This window comes from Nicotiana sylvestris, chromosome 1 (genome assembly GCF_000393655.2).
Source record: "Nicotiana sylvestris chromosome 1, ASM39365v2, whole genome shotgun sequence".
NCBI lineage: Eukaryota > Viridiplantae > Streptophyta > Magnoliopsida > Solanales > Solanaceae > Nicotiana > Nicotiana sylvestris.
The window spans coordinates 78,845,951-78,856,159 of NC_091057.1; the positions used below are offsets into that span (position 1 = coordinate 78,845,951).

At 33.9% G+C, this 10,209-nt stretch overlaps 1 long non-coding RNA gene across 5 annotated transcripts; it reads left to right on the plus strand.

The window, feature by feature from the left end:
- Positions 1–5,149: 5,149 nt before the first annotated feature.
- Positions 5,150–9,804, plus strand: LOC104220104 (uncharacterized). 5 transcript variants are annotated; one of them, XR_011403184.1, is made up of 4 exons: positions 5,150–5,434; positions 8,020–8,101; positions 8,177–8,293; positions 8,840–9,804. It is a non-coding gene; the product is annotated as an uncharacterized lncRNA (long non-coding RNA). The 5 variants fall into 5 exon arrangements; XR_709429.2 differs by having other exon boundaries at positions 5,150–8,101; XR_011403182.1 differs by having other exon boundaries at positions 6,122–8,293.
- Positions 9,805–10,209: the final 405 nt, after the last annotated feature.

Sequence of the window (10,209 nt, forward strand, 5' to 3'; positions counted from 1 at the left end):
TACCATTTATGTGCAGTAATAATTTGCATCATACCTAAAAACATGTCAGATTTTTCTTCAGTCAGATCAGAAATTTCTTTTCCTTTATCATTAGAAAATTCAGAAATTTCTTTAGTCGAAAAATCAGGTAGAGAATTATTTTTCTCAATTTGAGTAATTCGGTGCTAAAATCAATTTGGTGCGGAATCATTAAATACTATTGGGGTCGAAATCCATCTCGGATACAGAAGGAATATCTTTATCTGAAATATTGTCATTGTCTTGAACAATATTTGTTTGAGGGTTAACTTTAACCCTTTCAACCATCTTAACCCTTTCATCAGGTTTATTACTAATTTGACTAGCAATAGTGTGTAAAGAGGATGCACGATTGCGAGCTGGACCGTATACTGGTTCAACAGGGGAAATATGTTGAATAGCAGGTAGAAGTCTATGATTAGAAAACGAATGTCTATTATAAATAGTAGACTTATCATCAAATTGAATACAAATCATACCATCCGGATTTTGAGTAACATGCGAAAATTCAGTATTTGACAAGTCGTCAGTAATCTGACTTGGGGATATGACAGAATTTAAAGTCCAAGTAGTTGGGAAATTAATTTCTTCCCACCTAATAGGTCTCCTAGTGGTGACCTTGGACCTTGCAAAATTGGTTTCTACCAATATGGTCTGATCCGATGTATCGTATAACTTACATCTAGGATTCAAAGTAGATAACAATTTGAAATAAATCCTATAAGACAGACATATAAGTTCAGAACCAGGCGCATAATTATAACCATGCGTTTTCACATTTAAAGTCAAAGCATCAAAAATATTAACATCAGAAAGAGATAGTTGTAGATTGGGTTGAGTATTAAAATATACTGGACCATAGGCCACTGTAGATTCGATCGAACCCATCAGAGACTGTCTGAAGTTCAAATGTCTAGCATCTCTAAGAGCTGCTAAAAAGGTCTCTGGTAATCTTTTAAGGGTTAACGATTTAAATGCAATTTGAACCATACAAATATGCAGATAATGATAATGATGTTTATATAAATCTATATCATGTTTGTTTAACAAACAAATAGTCTGTTCAGACGAATTTAATGCTAAAGACTGCTCAGTTGTTTTTATCAATTGTTTAGAAGAAAGTTTATCAAACCAACCATAATCATAAATGGTTTTTATAGAAACTTTAGGAATTGTCCATTTATTTAATAAATCAAGGTTTTGAGGTATATCTACCTCTTCAAGTCTAGTACTTTTAGTACTTGTTTCTCCCAGATCCATTCCAAAAGCTTCATATCTATGTTGAATCTTTCATATCTATTACACAATTACCATGAAAATTCCTAGGCTCTGATACCATTTTACACCAGGATCTAGGTAGGCGGGCGGTAGTCCGCACGGCCATCCAGATCTAGCTGCTTTAGTACACTTTTAAAGGTTGGCGGTAGTCCGCACGACCAATAAGGATTCGAAATATACGGAAATTCTATTATAGTTTAATGACTGTATGGAAGGATCTATATCCTTTTACCCAAGCAAGGGGCCTGTCTAAGCCCGATACATACTCTTATTGAGCCCATGTGTCTAGCAGTTCTAACTGTGAAAGAGATAGCCCTTTTGACAACTTCAGCGGGTTTTAATGTCACAGCTGGCTAGACATAGCCACTAAGGCAAAACCAATAAAAGTAGTACCAGAGTCGACTGTACCACCATCTTGGAACCAAGCCAAGAAACTATATTAAAATTTCTTTATATTTTGAAAAAGTCTGGATTCTTCATGGTTAATATGCAAGAGAAATTAGTTCTTCAATATAGATATGAATCCGTTTAGCAGCTTACATAGATATGAATCCGTTTAGCAGAGAAATTAGTTCTTCAACATAGATATTTAGTTGGAATTAATCCTTCATGAATGCAGCTTACATCAGCACCACTATCAATCATAGCTATGTCAGTTATAGAAAAATTATTATCGATCAAAATAGTACATTTAATATACCATTTATGTGCAGTAATAATTTGCATCATACCTAAAAACATATCAGATTTTTCTTCAGTCAGATCAGAAATTTCTTTTCCTTTATCATTAGAAAATTCAGAAATTTCTTTAGTCGAAAAATCAGGTAGAGAATTATTTTTCTCAATTTGAGTAATTCGGTGCTAAAATCAATTTGGTGCGGAATCATTAAATACTATTGGGGTCGAAATCCATCTCGGATACAGAAGGAATATCCTTATCTGAAATATTGTCATTGTCTTGAACAATATTTGTTTGAGGGTTAACTTTAACCCTTTCAACCATCTTAACCCTTTCATCAGGTTTATTACTAATTTGACTAGCAATAGTGTGTAAAGAGGCTGCACGATTGCGAGCTGGACCGTATACTGGTTCAACAGGGGAAATATGTTGAATAGCAGGTAGAAGTCTATGATTAGAAAACGAATGTCTATTATAAATAGTAGACTTATCATCAAATTGAATACAAATCATACCATCCGGATTTTGAGTAACATGCGAAAATTCAGTATTTGACAAGTCGTCAGTAATCTGACTTGGGGATATGACAGAATTTAAAGTCCAAGTAGTTGGGAAATTAATTTCCTCCCACCTAATAGGTCTCCTAGTGGTGACCTTGGACCTTGCAAAATTGGTTTCTACCAATATGGTCTGATCCGATGTATCGTATAACTTACATCTAGGATTCAAAGTAGATAACAATTTGAAATAAATCCTATAAGACAGACATATAAGTTCAGAACCAGGCGCATAATTATAACCATGCGTTTTCACATTTAAAGTCAAAGCATCAAAAATATTAACATCAGAAAGAGATAGTTGTAGATTGGGTTGAATATTAAAATATACTGGACCATAGGCCACTGTAGATTCGATCGAACCCATCAGAGACTGTCTGAAGTTCAGATTTCTAGCATCTCTAAGAGCTGCTAAAAAGGTCTCTGGTAATCCTTTAAGGGTTAACGATTTAAATGCAATTTGAACCATACAAATATGCAGATAATGATAATGATGTTTATATAAATCTATATCATGTTTGTTTAACAAACAAATAGTCTGTTCAGACGAATTTAATGCTAAAGACTGCTCAGTTGTTTTTATCAATTGTTTAGAAGAAAGTTTATCAAACCAACCATAATCATAAATGGTTTTTATAGAAACTTTAGGAATTGTCAATTTATTTAATAAATCAAGGTTTTGAGGTATATCTACCTCTTCAAGTCTAGTACCTTTAGTACTTGTTTCTCCCAGATCCATTCCAAAAGCTTCATATCTATGTTGAATATTTCATATCTATTACATATTTACCATGCCAGTTCCTAGGCTCTGATACCATTTTACACCAGGATCTGGGGTAGGCGGGCGGTAGTCCGCACGGCCATCCAGATCTAGCTGCTTTAGTACCTTTGAAGGTTGGCGGTAAAGATTCGAAATATACGGGAATTCTATTATAGTTTAATGACTGTATGGAAGGATCTATATCCTTTTACCCAAGCAAGGGGCCTGTCTAGGTCTGATACATACTCTTATTGAGCTCATGTGTCTAGCAGTTCTAACTGTGAAAGAGATAGCCCTTTTGACAACTTCAGCGGGCTTTAATGTCACAGCTGGCTAGACATAGCCACTAAGGCAAAACCAATAAAAGTAGTACCAGAGTCGACTGTACCACCATCTTGGAACCAAGCCAAGAAACTATATTAAAATTTCTTTATATTTTGAAAAAGTCTGGATTCTTCATGGTTAATATGCAAGAGAAATTAGTTCTTCAATATAGATATGAATCCGTTTAGCAGCTTACATAGATATGAATCCGTTTAGCAGAGAAATTAGTTCTTCAACATAGATATTTAGTTGGAATTAATCCTTCATGAATACAGCTTACATCAGCACCACTATCAATCATAGCTATGTCAGTTATAGAAAAATTATTATCGATCAAAATAGTACATTTAATATACCATTTATGTGCAGTAATAATTTGCATCATACCTAAAAACATATCAGATTTTTCTTCAGTCAGATCAGAAATTTCTTTTCCTTTATCATTAGAAAATTCAGAAATTTCTTTAGTCGAAAAATCAGGTAGAGAATTATTTTTCTCAATTTGAGTAATTCGGTGCTAAAATCAATTTGGTGCGGAATCATTAAATACTATTGGGGTCGAAATCCATCTCGGATACAGAAGGAATATCCTTATCTGAAATATTGTCATTGTCTTGAACAATATTTGTTTGAGGGTTAACTTTAACCCTTTCAACCACCTTAACCCTTTAATCAGGTTTATTACTAATTTGACTAGCAATAGTGTGTAAAGAGGCTGCACGATTGCGAGCTGGACCGTATACTGGTTCAACTTGGGAAATATGTTGAATAGTAGGTAGAAGTCTATGATTAGAAAACGAATGTCTATTATAAATAGTAGACTTATCATCAAATTGAATACAAATTCTACCATCCGGATTTTGAGTAACATGCGAAAATTCAGTATTTGACAAGTCGTTAGTAATCTGACTTGGGGATATGACAGAATTTAAAGTCCAAGAAGTTGGGAAATTAATTAGAAAACTAATCAAATATTATAGTAGAAATAAATGTACAAAAAAGGTAAATACAGATAATTTATAATATTTATATTTTGAATTAATAAATAAATAAAATATAAATAAATAACACTCAAGAAAATTATTGACAAATTTAGATAATTGAAGAATTTTAAACAGTATAACATAAATATAAAAATATATATTTTCAGAATAAGAAAATATATACGTATGTTCTACTCAAAGAGAAGTAGCATCAAAATATTAAGTCAATTGACAAATTAATAAAAAATTACATTTGTAAATTAGTAAATGTATAGTACTAAGTACGGCTAATTTAATAAAGAATAAACAATGAATAAATAATTTATTCAATTACTATAATACTTTGTATCCTTTGATTTTGTATGGATTTTTATTATATTTATGTATACTACATTAAATAATAAAATAATATAATTATTATTTATTAAAATAATATGATATATTAGATCATGATTAATATTCCGTCCAATTATGTGACACTTTGACCCAAAAAAAAGAATTATCTAAAACTACTGGTAGGAATAGTACTGTAGATATTTCGACAGTTTTGGCACATTTCATTTTCGGAAAATTTCCCTCTCGCCGAAAAAATATTAAAAGATTTGCCTTCTCAATCTTCTCTCTTTTATCGGGCAGCGACAAATCTATGGCTTCCTTCGAGACAGGAGCATAACCTTCATAATATTTTTCTCAGCTGTTTTTGTTAGTTTTTTATTTTCGTTCGCTCCGCAGTTGTTCGCATTCGAGAAGGTTTCGGTGTTTAGTAGGTGGGTTTGAGACCGGAGGAGATCTCGTTTAAGGCTTAATTCGGTTTTGAGTCCTCAAATAACATACGGTAAAATCTACTCAACTTTTCTTTTGTTAGCCTAATTTTTTTTATTTGCTATTTGTTGTCGCTTTCTTTTACTTGTGAAGACCAAATGTTAAGTCTCTTTTGCTATTTATTTTGCTTGTGAAGAAATAGCCCTAAATTTATTCTATCAATTCGTTCCTGTCTAAATCTCTGATGTTTTTCTCATGTTTCGTGGTGCAATAGGTGTTACAGATCTAGATTTTCTGTTTCATGTGTGATCTTGTCTCACTGACAGTCTCAGCTCCTATTTCTTTTTGAAATAATTTTATGTCACTTGATTACTCCTTTTTCTGGTACAAGATTAATTAGTTGGAGAAGGGAAACCCTAGTAGCCTTATCTGCGAAGAATAAGATAGGCTTCCTTGATGGGTCTTGTGTTAAACCTTTACCTCATTCTCTGAATGAGTTAGTTATCATGGCTCCTTAACTTACTGACCCATCAAAGTAAGTATCCGGGTTAAGGGCTTGCCCATTGTGCATATGGTTCATTTTTTTTTTTTTTTTGGGAATCAATATATAAAATCTAATCCTGTTTTTTTCTTCTTCTTCTGGTTCCAAATTTTGCTGTAATAATTTTGTTAACATTATTATGTTTGATATGATCTTTCTTTCAGCATTTTTTTTCACTTCATCTTCTTTTCCTTCCATTAATTCCTGTTTCATTTTCAGCCCTTTACAATCACTGAGTAACATAAGCCTAGTTATACGACGACGAACGGTGATTATAAAAAGTTGCGAAAGGTGATTATAAAAAGCTGCGAAAGGTGATTATAAAAAGTTGTTTTTGCTGCCTCCTGGGAAGGAATACTTTCTTTTTGTGGGAGATAAGTCCTTTGAAATCAAGGAAATTGGAGATAATTGGCATGAGACTATTGAGAGGAAGGGGAATTTTGTCAACAGACTATCGGTTGATAGGACTAACTTACTGGGGATTTGCAAATACCTTAAAATTACTTCAAAAGGCAAATGTAGAATCACTAGAAAGTGGGAAATTATGAATCAGTTATATTCATATGTTATCTTTCAGAACTTTAATGTGTATTGTAGATACATCAGAATAGTGTCACAAAAAGGCAAGACGAAGTCCACCATAATCATTCCAGAGATAAGAGTTATGCCATATCAATAATTCTAGCTAGGTATAGCTATGCAGAGATTGTCGAAATCAAAAGCTAGCCCAAGAATGAAGTCAAAGTAGTAGAAGTAGCAAGGAAAGAACAAAATGTGATTGTCATTTATAATGGTTTGCTGAAATCCAGAGTTGAGTATTTGCAGAGGTGCTTGTTGGGTATTTCGAAAACTTAAACTCAACCATCCCAATAAGAGTGAGGTTCAAAGATGGGCAGAGAAGTTATGGAATATACCCGGGGGGTTATAGTTAAAGAGCTAATGGTCTCCTTTTTCTATTTGAATTCCCTTCCAGAAAAGAAGCTGCAAGAATTAAAGTGAGTGCCGGGTCACTTAAATTGCAGGTTACATTTGAAATGGTGGTTGCCAGTGAGTCTCTGTCATCGGAGAAATTGGTGTCAGATATCATATGGGTAAGACTCCTACGTTTCCAACGCATCTATGGTCAGATAATATCTTTCAAGAAATAGGAGATAAGCTGAAGGATTCATTGAAATGGATGAGGAAACCAGAGAAAGGAAGCATATGAGATGGGCAAGAATATGTATTCAATATTCAGGTGTAAAATTACCGGAAAATATGGAATTAATGGTGGATGATTTGGTGTTCTTTGTTCCGATACTGGTAGAATCTAATATTTGGGTTTAAAAAAGTGATCGGAAAGTTGATCGAAAAATCAATGACCCTCATCAAGATCGGGAACATGAGCAAACAACCTCATTAATGCAGTGTGAGAAATTGAATTTTTCCAATGAGGATTCGTCATTAAGGCAAGGCATGCGTGATGAGCGAGATAATAGCTGTGAAGAGCGAGATGATCGGAATCTAGAGGGGGCTGGAGTAATAATGGAGAATGTAACGGTGTAAATCCCAAAAGAAACATCGAGAAAGTTATGGGCAAGCAGACTGTTAACGGACATTACATTGGAAAAAATTTAAGAGGCTCATATAAAGGACACTTTCACAAGTCCCAACTTGCTTTGGACCGAGGCTCATATGAATGGAATGAGGATTCATATCCCTGACCCCAACTTGCTTTGGACCGAAGCGCAGTTATTGTTTCGAAAGTAGGAATTATCTAGTTATCCATTCTCTCTGAATTATAGGTTATGTGATCAAGTAATTACCGATTGATAGTTAAGGTTGATTTCATATTTAGGTATACATCATATGGATTTCTAGTTATATAGCATTTTTTCGGTAAACAATAAAAATAACAATAAAAGATGAGAATGATGTCATCTAAGAACAAATGTTAATCATTTGTTGGAAGAAAATAAGGAGTGTGTATTCCACGTCTCTTGTCATTTTAACATGAATAGGTATTGACATTGTATATTTTTGCTTATCTTTGGATATTCTGTTATTCAGTCCATACTTATATTCTACATTTCTATTCATCAAATATAAGCCTTCAATCGATTCTTCTGTAACTCCAGGTAGCCCTATGGCAATGCTAGTAGCGTTCCACCGACGTTATAAAAGAGATAGTTTTGGCCCCATTATTGTTCCCAAGGACAAGTTTGTGCTCTCTCTCACAATCTCTTTTACTTTATTTCTACCTGAAGTAAGTGGTTGAGTTTTACTTGCTTTCAGATTATGGGGCGACAAACCCAAATATCCTTGCAAAACTTTGAAATTGGGGGTGAGCGTGAAAGAATGCCTGAAGCAATCATACGCGCATTCGGTATTTTTAAAATGTGTGCTGCCGAGGTTCGTACTACTATAAACTAGACAATATCAATTTTATCTCTAAAATTATACTACCTCAACTTTAGAAGGGCTTCTTATGCAATAGAGCCTTTTCTGTGTCTGAGTTGGTTGTTTCTTCTTTCTTTTTTTTTTAAGCTGATTTTTCCATGATTGTTTTAGCATTTGTAATTGGTCAGCTGCTAACTGCTCTAATTCTCTGCTTTGTTGGTGAATTTTTGGTATGACAAATTTTTTTTTGCTTCTTCTGCTTACGTGTTTAAGTAATGGGATTAGCTCAAGTTTATAAATTTAGCTGGATTAGAGCCTTTTCTTTGGCTGGCTAAGCAAGACTTTGTTCCTTTTTTTTTTTCTCTCCTTTTTCTTTTCAGTTGTTTTTTTCTTTTTCTTTTCAGCAGATTTCTTATTGAGTGTTTCAGAACTTGTTGGCGGTATGCTTTCTAGCTGGTCTAATTATACTTCGTTGGTGGGGATCTTGGGGGTTGGCATAATGGTTTATCAGACTTGGCATAAAATTTTCTTTGCTTTTGTCTATTTTGTTGAAATTAGGAGCTCACCTAGAGAACAAGGGAATACAATTCAAGTTTCAGCAATCAGGAGCCCACCTGGAGAACAAGGGAATACAATTCGAGTCTCAGCAATCAGGAGCCCACCTGGAGAACAAGGGAATACAATTCGAGTTTCAGCAATCAGGAGCCCACCTGGAGAGCAAGGGAATGCAGTTCAAGTTTCAGCAATCAGGAGCCCACCTGGAGAATAAGGGAATACAATTCAAGTTTCAGCAATCAGGAGCCCACCTAGAGAACAAGGGAATACATTTCGAGTCTCAGCAATCAGGAGCCCACCTGGAGAACGAAGGGAAGAAGCAATTCAAATTTCAAATAATCAAGAGCCCGCCTGGGGAACAGAGGAAAGGAAACAATAGTCAAAGGAAGACATTTAAAGGGTTCAGCAATCAGGTGCCCGCCTGGAGAAGAAAGGAAAGCATTTCAAAGAATACCATTCAAGTCAGCCACAAAGGAACTTCTGAGGAAAATACAAGTCAACGAGGCAACATCAGTCACAAGATCAAGTTTGAAAATAAATCTTTGTAAAGCATAGATCATAGCTTAGTCTAGCTTCTTCATTTTTGTTATGGGGTAATAAGGAGGTCAGTAGGCAGTATCAGCAGCAGCAACAGCAGTAACAGCAAAACCGCAGCTTCATGGTAGTCTCAGCTACCAAAACTTCCCGAACTACATTGACCTGATTCCTTTATAGCCAAGGATATGTATGAAACCTTTGAAGCAGAGGTTCGGTCAAAAATTTCAAAAAATGCTTCCCACGGAGTGTTCGAACAGGCAAAAATCTCTCGTATTCGCTCACTTTATTTTTGCACGAAAACTCTTCATGTTTCCGGACAAAGAGGGGCAACTGTGAGCATGTAATTTTTGCTTCATAAGAATTACTCCAAAATAATTCCCAAAATTAGGTATTGTCTTTAATTATGTGTTATTTTAGGAATTATTGTGTGATTTTTCTGATTGTTTGCATATATTTATGTGCATGTTTAATTTTATTAATGCATCAAAAATACAAAAATATAGCATTTGCACTTAAGATTTGATTTTTATATTTTTTGGAATTAATTAATAATTAGGTGTTTTACAAAAATGAAAATTCAAAAAATAATAACATATTTTTGTAATTTTAGTCAAATTGTGTGATTTTCTTTTAATTTGACATTTAATTATTTGTGATAATTATTAGTTAGAGTTAATTAGTATTTCTAAGTTAATTTGGTGTTTTATAATTTAATTAGGATTTTAGTTTTAAATTTTTGAAAGAAAAAGAAGAAAAGAAAAGAAAAAAAGAGTTAATAAAATAGAGGAGATCAAATCTGGGCCAAAAGATCCCCAAGCCCAAACAATTATCTAGCC